The sequence below is a fragment of the Rattus rattus genome, chromosome 6, assembly GCF_011064425.1.
Source record: "Rattus rattus isolate New Zealand chromosome 6, Rrattus_CSIRO_v1, whole genome shotgun sequence".
NCBI classification, from domain to species: domain Eukaryota; kingdom Metazoa; phylum Chordata; class Mammalia; order Rodentia; family Muridae; genus Rattus; species Rattus rattus.
Genome location: NC_046159.1, coordinates 154,121,413 through 154,134,984, shown reverse-complemented (window position 1 = coordinate 154,134,984; position 13,572 = coordinate 154,121,413). Strand labels below are relative to the sequence as shown.

General features: G+C 48.4%; 1 protein-coding gene across 5 annotated transcripts in view; it reads left to right on the top strand.

Moving 5' to 3' along the window:
• Prkag2 (protein kinase AMP-activated non-catalytic subunit gamma 2) overlaps positions 1-13,572 on the top strand; it is a 163,025-nt gene that overhangs the window by 89,772 nt on the left and 59,681 nt on the right. The gene's annotated exons all lie outside the window — the stretch shown is intronic.

Below are 13,572 nucleotides of genomic sequence, written 5' to 3'. Positions count from 1 at the left end.
CTGGTGCTAACATCTTTCAGTCTGAAGTGGGGGGAACCAGAAGCATTTACCTCAGATTAAATCAAAGGGATCAAGACTCAAAATATCAGGTATGGATAAGAAAACAGTTAAATGCTAAGAAGGGAGGCTGCTTTGCCAACGTATTTGTGTGAGAATGCACCGGGTTGGGGTTGAGAGCTGGGACTGAACATTGAACGGTGGAAAAATTGCCGCCGTGTACTCATGCACCGTTCATGCACCACAGCCGGCTTGCCTCAATTTGCATCTAGATGAGAATTCCTTCAGCTCAGAAGCAGGTCTTTTGCCTCCCTCCCAGCACTTAGGAAAGCATTAACAGGAGCTGGCGAATTGTCGTTGGTACTACAGTGGCACAAACCATAACAGCAGTATTAATAGTGTTGCCTTAATGATGCTATGGAAATGAGCCACGGCACTGATGGAAAAGTTTGGGACAAGCCTTCTCTGCAGTCCCCTGAGCACTGGGGCATGCCTGGTTAATGAGTGGCCACCCACTCCCCTCTCCTCAGCTACAAGAGACGGCCCTGTAACCCACATTTTCCTCTTTCTGGCCCTGGGCAGGGGACCCCCACATCGCCATGTGAGGTTCTCAGGACTGCCTTAGGCATACCTGCAGGAGAGAGAGTTGTGCAGACCGAAAATGAATGCAGGGGGCTCTATGGGAGCCTCTTGAGGAATGTCTCCACCTGGGATTTCTCTTCTCCAGCTTCCTAGACACACAGCGTAGCATTAGCCCGGTGCACACATTTGCTCTTTCACAGACTGGAGAGGTTTCTCGGTTCTCGTGGTTGGATCTGATGAAGTTGTTTCTTTGCTTTCTTTCTGTTTAATCGTCCTTACACCACAAGCCTCTGTAAAGACGTTTCATTTCTCTTAAAAATAACATTCTGAGCTGGGCATGGTAGCACGTGCCTTTAATCCCAGCACTTGGGAGGCAGAGGCAGGCAGAGCTCTGTAAATCAGGGGCCAGCCTGGACTCCAGAGTGGGTTCCAGGACAACTAGGGCTGCTACACAGAGAAACCCTGTCTCAAAAAACACAAAACCAAACAAACAAACAAACAGACAAACACCCAAATTGATAGGTAGATAGATAGATATCTAAATAGATATGTAGCTTAGAGATAGATAGGTAGATAGACAGACAGGCAGACAGACAGACAGATATAAATAGATCTAAACAGATACATAGATTAGATATAGAGAGAAAGGGATAGATAGACAGACAGACAGGCAGGCAGGCAGATAGATAATGAAAAATAGTAGTCCAAGGGTGGGGGCTTCAGTGGGTAAAAGTGCTTGTCACTGATCCAGATGACCAGAGTTCAATCCCTGTGCCCACATGGTGGAAGGAGAGAAATAACTCCCACAAGTTATCTTCGACTGCCATAGGCATGCCATGGCACATACACACGTAAGCACACACCCACACGATAAATGTTTTAAAAAGTATAATGAACTAAAAATAAAAAAAGCATAATAACCCACACCTGAAAATCTCAGCACTATGTGGCTAACACAGGAGGATCAAGAGTTCAAGGTTAGCCTGTGCTACAGAGCAAGATTCTGCCTTGAGAGGAAACAAACAGGAGGACTGGAGAGGTGAGATGGCTCCATGGTTAAAAGCCCCTGAGGACGCTGGGTTCTAGTCCCAGCACCCACATGGCCGCTCACAACCATCTTTATCTCCAGTTCCAGGGGATCCAGTGCCCTCTAGTGGCTTCCACAAGCATTGCACACACATGGCACACAGACATATGCAGGCAAACATTCATATACACCAAAATAAATAAAAAGCAAGCAAACAAGAAAACTTACATAAATAAAATAAAAGTCTCATTCTTGTACAGACTGTACTTTGAGGCTCATTTCAGTGTTAGCATCCCTCTTTCCTCTGGTGGTACTGACACACAGTGTGACCACCACTGGCTGTGCCCTTGAAATGGTTAATGGCAAATCTAATTCTCTATTTTACCACGGCTTTTAAAAGCTTCAATTCTCCTTGCTGGCAGAGAGGAGAGCTTAAAGAATAAAACCAGAACATCTAAACAGGTCCAAAGCTGTGCCGTGGTGTCCTGCCACCCGGCCCACACTGTCCCTTCCTCACAGATACAGAGACAGATAGCGGTGTTCAGCCTCCTAGACACTGGCATATCTCCTTTATGCTCAATGCTTATCTACTTACTTATGGATAGGCAAAGGTTTACTGTGTGCTCCAGGTTCACAGTCCCACATCCCAGCCTCCACGTGTCGGTTAACAGGTGTGTGTCGTTACCAAACCAGGCTACATACACCGAATACTCTAGTCAGGCAGCCATTCTTCCTTGGTTGTTGGGAAAACGTTTTTGTTAAAAGCCTCACTTTCTTTTATAGTAAGAAAGGTAGGTAGGTAGGTGGGTAGGTAGGTAGGTAGAGATTAGATAGAGATAGATAAATAGATTAGATGGGTGGATGGGTGGGTGGGTCAGTGGGTGGATTGGTGGGTGGGTCGTTGGTTGGATCAGTGGGTGGATGGATAGGTGGGTAAGTTGGTGGATGGGTGGGTGGGTAAGTGGATCGGTGGGTGGGTGGAGGGTGGGTCATTGGTTGGATCGGTGAGTGGATGGATGAGTGGGTAAGTGGGTGGGTGGGTCAGTGGATGGATTGGTGGGTGGGTGGATGGGTAGGTGGATGGATGAGTGGGTGGGTAGGTGGGTGGGTAGTGGGTGGGTGGGTGGATGGGTGGGTGGATGGGTAGGTGGATGGGTGGGTGGATGATAGAATGAGATTTGGATATACAGGTATGTATAGCCAGCAGTGAGGCTGACTTGGGGAACCTGACCGTCACACTGCAGGGCGTCCCAGAGATCCAGCTGCTGTTCGTGTGAGAGCATGCGCTTCCCTAGAGTTGCACAGTAGCCATGGGATTCAGATGCAGGGCTGAGGATGTGACGGTTCCGCACCTGAGGGCCATGGAAGGCAGTTTTCTCCAGGCTCAGGGGTCAGGGAGGACAGAAGGAAGATGGGGTTTCCTTACCCGCTCTAATTCCTAGAGCTGAATTCAACCACTCCCCTTCTTAGTGTCTAGCAATCAAAGTTCAGCTTGGGAAGGCCCGGACACAGTCTGAGGAACTGTAGCACCTACTAGTGTGTTTTTCTGTTGCTACTGACACAATACCACAGACCAGGTGAGTTGTACAGAACGGTTAGGACTGCATCTATCCGATGGTGGCCTTCTTACTGCAGGAGTCCTTGGGGAGGCGCAGGGCACATGGCAAACCACAGGACACAGGTGTGCTCTCTGCTGCCTCTCTTTCCCTTTCTCATCTTTATATTTCTCTCTCTCTCCCTACAGTCTCATTTTTCCAAGCTAATGCTAAAAAAAAAATAGCCTGGATCCCCCTGCCTTCGCCATCCAAATGCTGGAGTTACCCAAGCATTCCACCGCACCCTTTCTCTGCAGTGTTGGACATAAATCCCGCACCATGTCTGGTCGTAAAACTTGGGCTTCGTGCATGCTAGGCAAGCACTGTGCCAGCAGTAGCACATCCCTGGCCCGAGCCTTTCTGTCATATAAAGCCACCAGGATTTAATCAGGGGGTTCCACCCGTGGTTATCTAATCCAGGCCCCACCACTAGAAGTTAGATTAAGTCTCTGCCCTTTTAATACCTCACAAACTCCAGTGTGAGCTCTGGAAGGAACAAACCATATTGGCTCGGGGCACTGCCAGTATCTCACAATTCTCAGTTGGGACACAAAGTATTAGTGTAACTTACCTGTTAAAAACAGAAGCATGACCCACAGAAATAACTTTATTAGCCGTGTTGATGTGCTTGAGCACAGCCGTGGTAACCCCAGGAGGCCGCGTCTGGCACTCCAGAGTGAAGCAAGCAGAAATGTCAGCTCCAGTGTAGAGGCTTGGCCTCAGTAGCTGAAGAAAACCACACTCCTAACTCCCTGGGCACGTGGCTGTAGATGCGATTGTTTGCACAGCACCCGCCTACCTATTCAACCTTTCAAACGGGCAACTGAAAAGGGGTTGTTTCCCACCAGGTGTGAAACGCAGCGTGTTCAACCCATGTATTAATGTCCGAGGGCAGCCGATGTGACCAGGCAAAGGCCCCATGTGTGAGGACATCCGTGATGTGGGAGAAAAGCACCAGCAGAACCCCCCCCCCATCCACTGCCCTCCTCTGAGGCGGGAATGCACACAGAAAAGGCTTTTGGCACTTGTGTCTCTCGGAGCTCAGTCTCCGTGAGCATGGGCGAGTGTGAGCCCAGTCAGCAGGTAGCTTGTGGGTGAGACAGGCTGAAAGGGAGGGAGGGAGAGTTCAGGCCATGGATTCCCCGGAAGGAGGCAAAGTCCATTCTCAGTTTTTTTGTTTGTTGTTGTTTTTTTTTTTTTTTTTTTTTCTAAGAAGAGGCAGGATCTAGAAACTGCAGTGAACAGGGAATGTGTTATTGGGAGGGGGCGGGCAATGAGACACCATCTTTCCCTAAAACGCTGAAGAGCATACTTTTTTACGTTTATTTCTTATTTGCGAGAGTGCATGTGCCACGTAGCTCCGTTGGCAGAGTGCTTGTCTGACATGCACAAGCTCTGGGTTTGAGTCCCCAGCACCAGTAAACTGGGCACGGCCATGTGCACCTGTAATCCTTGCCCCAAAATGCTGGGGTAGAGGCAGGAGTTGAAGTTCACGACAGATGTGGGGTGCACGCCTTTAATCCCAACACTTGGGAGGCAGAGGCAGTGGCATACCCATGAGTTCAAGGCCAGCGTGGTCTACATGGTGAGTTCCAAACAGCCAGAGCTGCATGGTGAGACCCTGTCTCAAAAAGTAAAATATTAGAAAAGGACCAAGGTCATTGTCCGCTGTACGCGGAGTTCAGAGTCAGCCAGGGATGCGAGAGACCTTGTCTTTAAAAGATTTCTGTTTTGTCGAGTTCATTAAGAAAACATCAAATCTAAGCAAGTTCACTAGATCGGGGTTGATGTAAAGCAGCATCACTAGTAAAGGTGGAGAGAGGAGATTCTACACAAATCCCTACCAGTTAAGAGAGCCACGGGTCCTGGGGGGCTCAGTGCAGCATCAGGACCTGTGTGCCAGTTTCTTCTCGTCCGTTTTCCTCTCGTTGAGTTTCTTCCCTCCACAATCCCCACCGCAGGCCACTGCAGCCGGTCCCTCCTGCATGGCTTCTAGATATGGAATGAGAACTGTCCATTCGAGCCAGCAGCCAGGCCTGCATCGTCCCTTTGCTTCCTTTTAATCCCGGGATGCCAGGAAGGTAGTATTATTTCTACTCTGACAGGTAAAGAACCAAACTTCAGAAAAACAGAATCCACTCCCAGTTTTCTGAGCAGCGAGTGGCAGAGACCTGACGCGAGCAGAGAGCCACCTATGAAACCCACATTCCTTCCATTTTGCCAAACTGAGCCTCCCTGAGGACTCTGCCAGGAATGCAACCCATCTGTGTGCCGGGCCAAGGTGGCTGCAGGCACCATCGCTGCCAAGGCTGTGTATGACTAGGGTTCAGAGGAAACAGAGGCCTCCATTCGATCTGCCTGCTTCCGTTCACCTTCACTAAGAGCGGCAGTGGGCTGTGGGGGTGGGGTAATCGCCCTCTTGAGAGGTAACTTTTGCACTTTAGGTCCCGTGTTGTTACTTGAATGAAGCTGCAGGCCCCGTGTAAGCCCTGCCTGACTCCTACAGCAGGAAATGGCATTGAGAATTTTCACTTTGTCCACGCTACCCAAGAGTAGCCATCCTTCAGAGACTTACACTTGGCTAAACGTAACATGGGATTAAGCTATATTGTGTGTGTGCCGGTGTTTTTGTCTATATGTGTGTCTGTGAACCACAGGCTTGCGATGCTCTCAGAGGCCAGAGGTCAGAGGCCCTGGGATTGGAGTTACAGGTAACAGTGAGCCTCCGTGTGAGTGTTAGGACTACTCTGCAGGACCGGCAAGCGCTCTTAACCACTGAGCCATCTCTCGAGCTCCAGGAAGCCTGCTTCATATTGTCCTCACCAGTTTTTAGTTACATTGCATCCAGTCTTTTGATAACACATCGGGTTCCACATCTGTATCTCTCTATTCTAATAAAAATGATACACATATTCATTTTTAAATCTTACGGTAGGACCAGTAAGATGTCGGGTGCCTTACAGGTGCTTGCCACTCAAGCCTGACAACCTGAATTCAGTTCCTGGGGCCTACATCATGGGAGGGAAAGCTGCCAGAAGTTGCCCTCTGGCCTCCATGACCACACGCGGTGGCAAGCGTGTGCCTGCTCTCACACTGACAACATTCACACACACACCTATGTAGTGATAAAGGACTTTCAGAAGTTTAAACCCTTCAGAAAAAGATGTTCCTTACGTTTATTTTATGGAGAGGAGTGTTTTGCTTGCATGCATGTTTGGATTTCGCGTGCCTGCCAAGGAGCCATGGAGGTCACAAGACGGCATGGGATCCCCTGGGACCGTGAGCCACCATGTGGGCTTTGGGAAGTAAACCCAGGTCCTCTGGAAGAGTAACAAGCGTTCTTAACTGCTACATCATCTCCCGAGTCTCATAAGGGCTGTTTTGTTTTGATCTTGTCCTCTTTAGGTTTCTGCCCCTGTGCTGAACACCATAACCAAAAACAACTCAGGAAGGAAAGGCTTATCTCTCAGTTTGCATTCCATCATGAAGGGAAGTCAGGGCAGGCCCTCAAGGCAAGAACTGAAGCAGAGACCATGGAGGAATGTTGCTTGCTGGCTCCCTCTCCAGAGCTTGCTCCGTCCTACAGACCCTAGTACCCCCTTGGCCAGGAGTAACATTGCCAACAGAGATCCGCCCCCCCCCCATCAATCATTAATCAATGAAAATGCCACACAGACCTCCCTACAGCTCACTCTGATGGGGGCAGTTCCTCAGGTGAGGTCCCTGCCTTCCCAGATGTGCCTAGGTTTATGTCAAGTTCACCAAATCTGCCCAGCACAAATCTTAATAGCAATTAGCACTGTAGTGTCCTACTAAAAGTTCAGGTTTAAAAAAAAAATCAGATTTAGTTTTCGGTCACTATGAAAATGCCAGGGTTTAAAGAGCAGCTCATTATGGGACGTGTCAAATGATAAAGGTGAGCTTGACATCGTCTGTTTCCGTAACTCAGATTAGCAAGTGGATATATTATAACGTACATGTAGTAGGCTCAAGATGGTCCGGCCTAAGATGCAGACTGGGGCATTGGGGTTTCACTCGGTGTCCTTTAAAGGCATAAAATAAATTACTGCTGCTCTCTTCAGAAGGATGTCAGGAAATGAAAGACACATGCATGGAAAAGTAAGGACATAATTATGTCCACAGACGGCCAACACAGTGCCTCTCCTCGGGTTGAGCCTGGGGAGCTCACGTTTTCAAGACCAAACTCGGCCCTGTCGGGTGCCAAGCTGCTTTGTCTCCTCCTCTCTTATCTGGCCACAGCCTCCTGCCTCTGGCCCTTTCTCCTCCTATCAGACTGAGAACAGAAAGAGTTGGGGGGACGCGATAAGGCACCAGCATCTGTGTCCAGGCTGAGGATCCCCCCGAGTGAACCCCTTTGTCTCTGATCTGCTTGGAACTTGTGATCTGGCACCTGCAGAGCTCAGGATTTCTAGGAAATGTTCCTGTGCTCTTGGTTGACCCGGCTGCCCCAGAATTCCCGAGCCATAGGCCTCCTGGTGCAGCACCCAGCGCCCATAGGCTCACAGCCTGACACAGTGCTGGGGAGCTGACCGTGTCGAGGGGAGAGGCAAAGGAAAAGAGAACCAAATCGCCTGGGGCAGTAAAGTTTTTCAAGAAAACTGTGACTGGCCTGATTGGCGTAGCTTACGTTGCGAGACAGAAACAGTGCGTGTTAGTTGAAGGCAGCTTATGCTACAGAGTGGAGTCATGCGTGTTCCGAGCACCCTGAGGAGAGCCTGTATCAGGCTTTTTTTTTTTTTTTAATTTTTAATTAAGATAGAGCTGGAGATACAGCTCTGCTCGCTTAGCCCGTGACAGTCCAGACTCAACCCCCAATCCTGGCTCTGCCTCCACAATGTCTTGTATTTCATTTGGGGACTACATGGGGTGGGGGTGGGGGTTTTAACCACTGTTTGAGATAACAGCAAGAAAACAATACTACTCAAAACTTAAATTGCAGGTTGCACTTTCACTGGGATAGTGATGAAACGGAATACAATTACGAAATGGAGCCACAGTGTTTGGGCCCAAGAAAACAAGAATGTATTGGCCAAAGACCTCGGGTAAAGAATGACCCAGTAATGGACTACTTGTGGGAGCTTCTCTCTGTGGTTGTCTGTGACCCTGACCACTTGCCTTTGCCTCATGAAGGCTTCACTGCTGCATCTAGAGGCTTCCTGTGACAATCCTGGCTGTTCATACGTGTAAACGTCCCTCTCCATGGAAAGGGGCCATAGTGACTCAGGCTGGAAGGCAGCAGCTACCTTGAAGGCAAGGGGCAGTTAATAAACCCTGGCACTTGATGTCTGAATGGCTATACAGAAAGACGCTTCCCAAAGCAAAGATTAAGAGTTGGGTTCCTTGCATACACAAGGCCCTGGGCTCAGTCCCTAGTGCCACACACAAAAAAGGGAAAGTCCCATGTGCCCTGTTATATGTCAAATTACTGCATACTGTTTTAAACATGTCAGTAACGTAAAATTTAAGGAATAATATCTTCTATAAAATGAAAGATTAAGTAAAAAACCATTTGTGGGGCTGGAGAGATGGCTCGGCAGTTAAGAGCACTGGCTGGTCTTCCAGAGGTCCTGAGTTCAATTCCCAGCAACCACATGGTGGCTCACAACCATCTGTAATGGGATCTGATGCCCTCTTCTGGTGAAAGAGAGTGGGGAGTTAGTTTCCCTTTAGAGGCGAAGTTCTGAATTAATTGACCTTTATTACACTAGAGTGAAGCCCACCCCTCAATGGTTTACCTGCTGAAGAACTCCAGCCTCCTCTAGGGCACTCCATCAAATGAAGCTAAAGAATCAAGAATTGAAGGAAAGCCGCCATTACAGAAAGCAGTAGTGAAGAGGTACTGCCTCTGTGAGACAAGAGCAGGACGCAGCCAAATCAGATTGTTAGGCGAAGCTGAGCACGCCGTCTGGAAAGTAGATCCCAGAGACAAAGATAGCAACAATCAGCTAAGGAGTTGAGGACAGGGAGGCGCTGCAGGGAAAGCACTTGCCGTGCAGGTATGGGGACCCAAGTCTGGGCTCAACATAAACTGAGTTTGATGGTATGTGTTTGTCATCACAGCCTAGGAAAGGCAGAGACACAGGATTCCTGCATAGGCTGACACAGTTGGTCTAGGCTAATTGGTGAGCTCCAGGCCAAAGAGAGACCCTGCGTCAAAGGAGACAGATGGCATTGTTGAGGATGATACTAGAGGTTGTCCTCTGGCCTCCACATGCACATGCAACATGTGTATCTCCACATGCACATACACACATGTGCACCTTCACATGCACATACACACCTCCGCATGCACGTGCAACTTGTGCACCTCCACATGCACATACATACCTCTGCATGCACACACACATGTGAGCCTTCACATGCACAAGCACACACTTAATTAAAAAGAAAGGGAGAAGATCAAACTACCATGAGTCCAGCAAGGAGGGTCATGAGCAAAGGTGAGAGGGGGACGGGGGTGGTGGGGAATGAAGGCATCTCCCATCACAGCTCAAATCAGAGCAAAACAAGAAGAAAAGGAAAAGAAGAAAGATCAATACTGAAGCAGCCTCATAGAAGTTTAAATAGGAGGGATTTTTAAAATGAGCTTGAAGAAGCCACATGAAAAGCATCAATTGTGAGGCCCAGTACTCCAGAGCCAGAGCCAGGAGATCCCCAGGTCAAGCTGCCTAGACACAGGCCCGGCTCTGTGGGCTCTGAGTTCAGCAAGACCCTGACAGTGTAAAGGAAAGAGAAAACAATGAAAGGGGACACCGGAATTAACTATAGGCCACCTGCACACACCACACACCACATACACCACCCAGGCCTGCACACACACACAACACACACACCTGCACACAACACACACACACCTGCACACAACACACATACCACATACACCAGCACACACCACATACCACATACACCACCCAGGCCTGCACACACACACAACACACACACCTGCACACAACACACACATACCTGCACACAACACACACACACCTGCACACAACACACATACCACATACACCAGCACACACCACACACCACATACACCACCCAGGCCTGCACACACACACACAACACACCTGCACACAACACACATACCACATACACCAGCACACACCACATACCACATACACCACCCAGGCCTGCACACACACACAACACACACACCTGCACACAACACACACACACCTACACACAACACACACACCTGCACACAACACACACACACCTGCACACACCACACACCACATACACCACCCAGGCCTGCACACACACACACACACACACACATACCTGCACACAGCACACACATACCTGCACACAACACACATACCACATACACCTGCACACACCACACACCACATACACCACCCAGGCCTGCACACACCACCCAGGCCTGCACACAACACACACACACACAGAGGCCTGCACACACACATACACACACACACACACACACACATGTGCCTGCACACACATACCACATACACCTGCACACACCACATACAACACACATACCTGTACATACCACACACCACATACACCACCCAGGTCTGCACACACCACACACACCTTCACACAACACACACACACACAGAGGCCTGCACACATACACACACACACACACGTGCCTGCACACACATACTACATACGCTTGCACATGTCACACACCACACACACCTGCACACAATACATATACTTGCACACCACACACACGTACATACCACACACTCCTGCACATGTGCATGCACACACACATTGCACATACATCTGCACATATCACACATACCTGCACACGACACACACACTTGTACACAGCACACATACCTGCACACACACATACACACACACACACGTGCATATCTTAAAAAGAAAGTGTCAGTCTTGACTTTCTGAGGAAGAGCTAAACTATAAACAGTAATGACCAAAAACCTCTAAGTGGGAAGAAACTGAAACACTGTGGTGTAGCCACATCAGAGGGAGAATGAGTCACATGATGAGCAGTTCTACGGTGAAGAGGGGGCCTTGGACAGTTCTGCTGTAAGCCCTGCTGTCTGTAACCTTCACTGTTGTAACCTCATATCCATGGGGAAGCTTTGCTTTGAAGATGGTGATAAACAGGGAGGCCTTTGGCTGATGTGTCTGTTTTCACTTGGTGGCCAAGGGGTGACTATTTCAGCAGAATTGGCTTGTTTGTCCAGAAACAGAGAAAACCCCAGGATTTATAAAATACCAATAAGTTCTCATTTCAGAAGCATGGTAGTGTTTAATATAATAGTAATAAAATGATGATGATAAAATAATAATGATGATAAAATAATAATGATAAAATAATAGCTTTCAAACTGATAAACATAATGAAGGCATCCATCAAAGACTTCCTCTCTCCCTCTCTCTCTCCCTCTCTCTCCCTCTCTCTCCCTCTCTCTCCCTCTCTCTCCCTCTCCCTCTCTTTCCCTCTCAGAGTAACAGATTTCTGTCATTTGGTGGCTGAAAGGATCTGACTGGACTCAACTATACTGGGACGCATATACACCTATAAATTTAAATCTTTAAGAAAGATGGGAGCCCGACAAGATAGCGCACACCTTTAATCCCAGCACTTGGGAGACAGAGACAGGCCAGCCTGGTCGACAGAGTGAGTTGCAGACCAGGCAGCACCACATAGTGAGTCCATGTTACTGGAGAGATTGCTCCGTGGTCTGAGTGCGGCTGTTCCTACAAAGGACCCGCCTTTTTCCCCTGGCCTCCATGGACACCTCCATGCATGAATAAAAGTAAAGCAGGTCTGTTTTTTAAAAAGGTAACAAGAATGACCAGATCACTCCTGCCGCCCACACATCACACCTCCCTAGCTGCGATCAAGATCTGGTGGGTCAAGGATCTGCAGGGCTGTCCTGCCATTGAGTGGGATAATTAATTATGTGTGCGACCCAGAACTCCCGTTAGAGGAACAAGTTTCATCCTGTCTTTGAACTGAAAGCAATTCAAGGTCTGTCATTGGCCTTAGAATAGCTTTAAACGCCTCTCACATTTAAATTTAAAAGCACGTGAGCACAAAACATTAACTTCTCTCTGAACAGCCAAATTTCAGTCATTTTTTTTTTCTCATTAAGAAAGACCAGTGCTGTGAGGCAAGGTAGCAGAGCTTGGTCTGTGGGAGCAGTGTGGGCCTGGGCGCAGTCGTGCTGGGCTCTGTGCGCGGACTAAAGCTTTCTCAGCTCATTGTCAGAGTAGTGTCAATAAAACTGGGAAGGGATGTCTATATGCTTCAATATAAAGCCGTTAAATCAACTTAAATCCAGGAATACACCCATATACGTAATGGTAAATATGTTCTATAAAAGATAAATTGTCTTTTTAAAAAACTGCATGCATGTGGGCTATGCCATGTGTGTAGAGACCAGAGGAACTTAGAGGAACCGGTCGTCTTCTCCAGATGGACTCAAACTTGAGTCAACAGACTTGGCAGCGAGTATCTCTACCCCGTGAGCCATCACAGAATGGCGCGTTCTTACATCGGTGTTAATTTTTGAAGTGTCTAGTTACGAGAATACAGTGCGGTTCTCAGGACTGCCACTGAAACCTGTTTCCATATGCCGTGGTTGAAGTTTGTGAGGAAATCCAGCCTCACACAGACAGGCCCTGGGAGAAGGGAGGACTATATTCTGCAGCCTTGTTCGATAAATGTGGATCACCTTCTTGACAAAGGACAGTTTTGTTTCCGGGGTTTTTGTAACTTTTAATTAACAACTGACAACTAAGCGTATATACTCGATGAGCTCCAGTGTGATCCCTGCCTGCGCTGTGGGGTGATTAAATCCCCCCAGTGAGCACACACGCAAGCTCAAATTCTTATTGTCTCTTGTGGTAAGAACATTATATCTTTGCCAGAATTTTTGAACTCCACATTACTCTTGACGATAGTCGCCACGTGGTAGAATGGGCCACTAGAAGTTATTGCTCCTAAGGGACAGACGCCATCTACCCCGCAGCTCCACACTCGGCGTGTGGTGACCGTGGTCCTACACACTGGTCCTAGAGGCTAGACTTTGTAAGATCCACACAGACATGAAATTTTGTAGTGCTTTGTCTCTCTATGTCCACGGCTTATTTCACGTGGGCCAGTATCACTCACGGTACACTGGGTGAGCCCAGCTCAACGTTCTGTGAGTTTGGAGTCTGAATCTCACTGATGAAGTTTCTATGGTCTGTGATGTGAGCCCCTCAGCCTGTGCTCTCATTCCGTAAGAACAAGATGTAGTCTTCAAGGGTGGGGTTTTTTTTTTTGCCTTCTGGGATGGAGCCTTTACTAGTGTCCTTCTTCCCCTCTTCACACCTTCCCTACCATCCCAATAC